This window comes from Bison bison, unplaced genomic scaffold (assembly GCF_000754665.1).
Source record: "Bison bison bison isolate TAMUID 2011002044 unplaced genomic scaffold, Bison_UMD1.0 scf7180017864233, whole genome shotgun sequence".
Classification (NCBI taxonomy): domain Eukaryota; kingdom Metazoa; phylum Chordata; class Mammalia; order Artiodactyla; family Bovidae; genus Bison; species Bison bison.
The window spans coordinates 1,010,411-1,017,030 of NW_011494805.1; the positions used below are offsets into that span (position 1 = coordinate 1,010,411).

At 39.9% G+C, this 6,620-nt stretch overlaps 1 protein-coding gene across 5 annotated transcripts in view; it reads left to right on the top strand.

The window, feature by feature from the left end:
• TAF2 (TAF2 RNA polymerase II, TATA box binding protein (TBP)-associated factor, 150kDa) overlaps window positions 1-6,620 on the top strand; it is an 88,366-nt gene that overhangs the window by 11,992 nt on the left and 69,754 nt on the right. The window lies entirely within an intron of this gene.

The window sequence follows — 6,620 nt, forward strand, 5'->3', positions numbered from 1 at the left end:
GAGATGCTCTCTGCACGGTTTCCACGGGAAGAGCGGGCTCCTGTAGTTGACGTACAGGGTTGTGGTTCAGGGGTACAGCAGAGTGAACCCGCTACCCAGGGATCATCTCTCTTAGTTTCTTTCCCCATGTAGGCTGTTACAGAGTACTGAGGAGAGTTTAGGTCTCTGCACTTGAGGACAGCGTAAGAGCTTCTCCATCTGCTACTCACAAACACAGTGTTTGCACAGCTGCTTTCCCAGTTGTTGCTGCTCAGGTTTCAAAGAAGAAAGTCTGACAGTGCAGTGATGGGAACGGTGGGCTCCAGATCTGTTAAGGAAGCAAGCTCTACTTGGTTAATTTTGAGGTGATGATATCCCCTTAAACTTTTCTCCAGTGATAGGGAAGATGCCTCATCACTTTTAGTATGATAAAGAAAAGGGAGTCATAAAGGAGAGTATTTTCAAAGGTTCATTTGGGAGATTGAAAAGGATAGAATATATTAAACTTGTTTTTTTGAGGTGACGATATCCCCTAAAACTTTTCTTCAGTAATAGGGAAGATGCCTCATCACTTTTAGTGTGATAAAGAAAGAAAAGGGAGTCATAAAGGAGAGTATTTTCAAAGGTTAAGTTGGGAGATTGGAAAGGATAGAATAAATTTGTCTTTTCAGTGGCTCCACCACTCTTAGCCATGGTCACTGAAATACTCAGGGAACCCTGCTTTCCTGCCTGGCTCTAGAGCCCTGTTTACTTTGTAAGAGAGATGCCAGTTTTTGTTGGTGTTTGTTTATTCTCTGACTTGTTCAAAAGAGGGTTTGAGATTGGTTTTAGAATTTTATTCGACAGTAGTTTTTTAAAGTAGCTAATGAAACAATCATGAAGAGTGAAAAAGTACAGGATGGTGTGTACCACACTCAAGTTACTAGAGGAGACCTGTAGGTTTGGTTTTGAGATTTCTGGTTACCATATGAAAGAGGGAAATGCTATTGTTTGTAAGATTCCTAAAACAAGACAGAAGCATACCAGTGGTTCAGAAGAAATACAGCTTAGCAGTTAAGATGTGAAAATGATCTCTTGTAATGATGATATTTATTTTTAAAGAAGACTTTGTTCACAGGTAGTTAAGGTGTGAAAATGATCTCTTGTGATGATGTTATTTATTTTTAAAGAAGACTGTGGGAAGGACAGGTGGTTAAGATCTTTAGCATGTCCCTAGATACTTACAACACCTTTCTTGTTTACAGAGTAACTCTCATTGTTGAATGAAGCAATAAAATTTCTACTAAAGCTGAAGCAGAAACTGAATAGAGTAGATTTGAAATTGAAAATTAAACTTAAAACTCAGTGGTTAAACTTGCTCTTGAGTACATACCAGAATGTCCTAACGTTCAAAGAAATAATATGCTACTTCATCACATTTTCTTCCTATTTGTTTTACAGTTAAGGTGCCAAACCCTTCTATTTTTAATGGCAAGAGTATGCTTCCCTTGGTTGAGATGTAGCGCCTTTGAACTGCAGGGGGAATGTGAGGGAGGGAAGCATTTAGATAAGAGATCAAAAGGCATTTCTTCCTATGTTATCCAAGTCAGCATTAGCTGACACGTTAAATTACCTGTCCTAGCAATTAGAAACCCTGTTGGTTATGTAACGTGTAAGACTTCTCCCCTTCTGTCTCTCTCTGGCTTATCGTCTGCCAGGAAAATAAGCACTTGAAGTTCCTCCAAATATATTTTCTATTTGAACTTATATTGTAGATGTAGTTTGCTTCCATGGATGCTGTGTCTCTTTGGTGGCTTTTTCTTTGTTTTTTGTTTTTGCCAGAGACTGTTTCTGTGCGTGTGTGGCCCGCAGTGGCTGACATGTCCCCTCCTGGTTTTTCCCCTTCCATAGGTAGGCTTTGCTACCTTGAGAAGAGTTTGTTTATTTTACTCAAAAGGTCTCCACTTTGCTGAGTTTCAGGAATCAGTTTAGTTCCTGTCTCCTGTCTTCGTTTCCACTGAGGAGTGACAGTAGAAATAATGCTGACTGAAGATAGAAGTGATGAGTGAGTGACTGAAGCCTTTTTTAAACTGATGAGAATTGATTTTTTAATTCCGTTTTCTAGATTTTCTAAGTCCTGTATATATTTTTTCAGTCCTGTATTTTTATATAGACATCTGTGTAGAGAGATTTTAAATGTTCCTGTTTTGCTGATATCATATGGTAGAAGTGGTTGATTCCTTTATTGATTGTTTATGGTTAGGTAATATGGATAGTTTTATATTTTAACTCATCCACAGTGCCTGACTGGCAGTTGTTGTAAGAGTATTGCTTGTAATTAAGTTGTCATAGTGGAGAGAACTTTGGGGTTTGTTTAGTCAAAACTTCAAGAGGAATTTTCCCCTATACTGTTCCACCTTCTGTTGAGCTCACTGTTTTTTAAAGCACCCCTTTCATTATTTCTGAATGTTAGAAAGTTATTTATTACATTGAGTTCGTCTGTTTTTCTACAATGTTCAGAAACTTATCCTAATTAAGAACTATTTTCCTGTGAGTTTTCTCTTTTCCAGTCTGTCGCATCTCAGTACTCTCAGTCATTCCTCATGGAAAACGGCAAATTTGTGAACCATTCCCTCTGCCGTTCATGAATGCTCTCGTTTGGCCTCGTGTTTTCTTACATGTGGTGACCCTGTGACTAAACAGGGCTCTTCTCATCTGGACTTCCCGTAACCACACATGCATAGCAGTAGAACCGTTTCGTTCTTACCTGTACTCAGTGTTTCTAGTGACTTGAAATTCATTAGGCTTCTCAAATTGTTGTTCGGTTGCTAAGTTGTGTCCAGCTCTTTGCGACCTTGGGGACACCAGGCTCCTCCATCCTCTACTATTTACGGAGTTTGCTCAGATTCTTGTCCATTGAATTGATGATGCATCTGACCATCTTATTCTCTGCCACCTCCTTCTCCTTTTGCCTTTAGTCTGCCCCAGCATCAGGATATTTTCCAGTGAGTCATTTCTTCACATCAGGTGGCCAAAGTATTGGAACTTTAGCTTCAGCAAGAGTCCTTCCAATGAATATTCAGGGTTAATTTCCTTTAGGAGCGATTGATTTTATCTCCTTGCAGTCCAAGGGAATCAAGAGTCTTCTTCCGCGCCCCAGTTCGAAAGCATCAGTTCTTCGGCATGCATCCTTTTTATGGACCAGTCTCACATCTGTACATGACTACTGGAAAAGCCATAGCTTTGACTTTACATACCTTTGTCAGCTAAGTGATGTCTCTGCTTTTTAATATGCTGTCTAGGTTTGCCATAGCTTTCCTTCCAAGGAGCAAGCATCTTTTAATTTCATGGCTTCAGTGATTTTAGAGCCAAAGAAAGTAAAAATTTGTCACTGCTTCCACTTTTTCCCCTTCTGCTTGCCATGAAGTGATGGGACTGGATGCCATGATCTTAGTTTTCCGAATGTTGAGTTTCAAGCCAGTTTTTTCACTCTTCTCTTTCACCATCATCGAGAGGCTCTTTGCTTTCTGCCATTAGAGTGGCATCATCTGCAAATCTGAGGTTGTTGATATTTTCCCCAGCAATCTTGATTCCAGTTTGTGCTTCATCCAGTCCAACATTTCTCATGATGTACTCTGCGTATAAGTTAAATAAGCAGGGTGACCATATACAGCCTTGTCATACTCCTTTCCCAGTTTTGAACCAGTCTGCTGTTCCATATCTGGTTCTAATTGTTGGTTCTTGACCTGCATACAGGTTTCTCAGGAGATAGCTGTGATAGTCTGATATTCCTGTCTCTTTAAGAATTTTCCATAATTTGGCAAAGGCTTTCGAATACTCAATGAAGCAGAAGTCAGTGTTTTCTGGAATTCTCTTGCTTTTTCTTTGATCCATCCAGTGTAGGTGGTTTGATCTTTGGTTCTTCTGCCTGTTGGAAACCCAGCTTATACATCTGGAAGTTCTTGGTTCATGTCCTGCTGAAGCCTGACTTGGAGGGTTTTGAGCATCACCTTGCTGGCATATGAAGCAAGCGCGGCTGTACAGTAGTTTAAACACGCTTGGACATTGCCTTTTTGGGGAATAAAGTGGAAACTGGTCTTCTCTAGTTCTGTGGCCACTGCGGAGTTTTCCAAATTTGCTGACGTATCGAGTGCAACACTTTAACAACATTATCTTTTAGGGTTTGAAATAACAGCTGGAATTCTATCACCTCCACTATCTTTGTTCATAGTAATGCTTCCTAAGGCCCATTTGACTTCACACTCCAGGATGTCTGGTTTTAGGTTAGTGACCACACCATCATGATTTAGGACATTTTTTGTATAGCCACTTTAAATTCACTCAGGTTTAAACTTGTTATCAGTGGAATCCCGTAGGCCTTTGCATAGAATACCTTGTTACAGTAGAGTTTTCTCTGAACAGCCTTATTTCACGGCATCATGTCAAATGTTTTTTTGATTATTTTTAAGAAGGCATTTTAATTTTATTTTTTGGTTGTGCCATGCCACGTTCAGGATCTTAGTGTCCTGACCAGGGGTCAGACCTGTGCCCCCTGCATGGGTAGCGTGAAGTCTTAACCACCGGACCACCCGGAACGTCCCTCAGTTTTATTAATTTTGATATTGGTTCTGTTTCTGGAAAATGAATTTTTCTGTCAGTCTTTTATTTGTTTTATTTTGTCTGTGAACTGTCAAAACTAAGGACAGAGGAGAAAATTGAATGCTGACAAGAATATAGCGTAATTGATTTTCAGACACAGTTAATAGAAATGTAAATTGAGATCAGATGTGGTTGTGCTCTGTGACTGAAGAGTCTCACTCACACGTGTATACCCAACATGTCCACCACGAGAAAAACACAGCAGTGTTCTCAACAGCGTCCGTAATCATCAGAGCTGCAAATAACCTGAAAACCTGTCAGCATTAGAATGATAGATTCACTATTGGAACTCTAAAAATAATGAGAGTGAATGAGCAACAGTTAAGTGCAAAGATGTGGATGGATTTCACAAATTTAATGTCGGATAGAACAAGTCGCACACGGAGGAGGGTGTGTTGAGTTGTTGGCCTGCCCCACTGTCGTCAGAACACTGGGCTCCCCGCTGGTGAGAAGCAGGGCCCGGATAGGGAGGACGGGAGGGCTCTGGGGCTGGTGAAAGGCTCGGCCCTTGCTCTGCATTGGTGCTTCCGTTGGTTTTGTGAAAATTCATGGAGCTGAATACTTAGAGCATATACACTTTGCTGATGTAATATATTTTGCTTTCATGAATTTTTTTTAAAATGGAGATAAAGTTTATAAACAGTTGAATCTTAAGTTTTGCAGAATCTGCACATTCAGTTTTAAAAGTACATGTTCTTGACAAAGAACAAATTATTTTAATTTAATGTAGATATTTATAAATGGTTCTTGGAGAAAATTCGTTTGATTTTACACTAATGTACTTGTTTTTCAATATCCTCTGTAGCATTACTCCTCTTTAAGCTTTGTTTCCCTAAGGAAGCCTGGGTATTGGCACTGTGGTGGTTATAGGCCAGGGGTATGTTAGTATTTATAGTTATTATCATTCTGGAAATTGAAAACACTTACTATAATCTTGCCTTGTAATTTTTGGCTTTTATTAGGTTATTATGAAAGGAAACATGTTTGATTTGTATTATGAAAGGAAACAGTAAAATCCAAGCCATGAGAAGATTGTTCCTCAAAACTGGTTTTCCAACAGATTCCACTTATAATGACTCACCATTTTATTTGGACCACTTTACCTCTTCTCAGGAAATGAGATTAAGTGAGAATAATTTTCCATTTAAAAAAACAGAGTGCTTTAATATATAATGTTTAAATTTAGCTTTTTTGTAACAATGATTTTTTTTATTTTTAAATTTAACAAATAAATGGCTTTCAGATTTTGTGTTTTTGAAATTTTATTGAAGAGAAGTTACAACCTGTAGATGTCCGAAGTAGTCTTTAACTAGTAGAGCATGTTGACGAAGTACTGGTAAGGTATTGCTGATGGGGATGCAGAATGGTACAGCTGTTCTGGACAACAGCTTCAGATCAGATCAGATCAGTCGCTCAGCCGTGTCTGACTCTTTGCGACCCCATGAATCACAGCACGCCAGGCCTCCCGTCCATCCCAACTCCCGGAGTTCACTCAGACTCACGTCCATCGAGTCAGTGATGGCCATCCAGCCATCTCATCGTCTGTCGTCCCCTTCTCCTCCTGCCCCCAATCCCTCCCAGCATCAGAGTCTTTTCCAATGAGTCAACTCTTCGCATGAGGTGGCCAAAGTACTGGAATTTCAGCTTTAGCATCATTCCTTCCAAAGAACACCCAGGGCTGATCTCCTTTAGAATGGACTGGTTGGATCTCCTTGCAGTCCAAGGGACTCTCAAGAGTCTTCTCCAACACCACAGTTCAAAAGCATCAATTCTTCGGCTCTCAGCTTTCTTCACAGTCCAACTCTCACATCCATACATGACCACTGGAAAAACCATAGCCTTGACTAGACGAACCTTTGTTGGCAAAGTAATGTCTCTGCTTTTGAATATGCTATCTAGGTTGGTCATAACTTTCCTTCCAAGGAGTAAGTGTCTTTTAATTTCATGGCTGCATTCACCATCTGTAGTGATTTTGGAGCCCAGAAAAATAAAGTCTGACACTG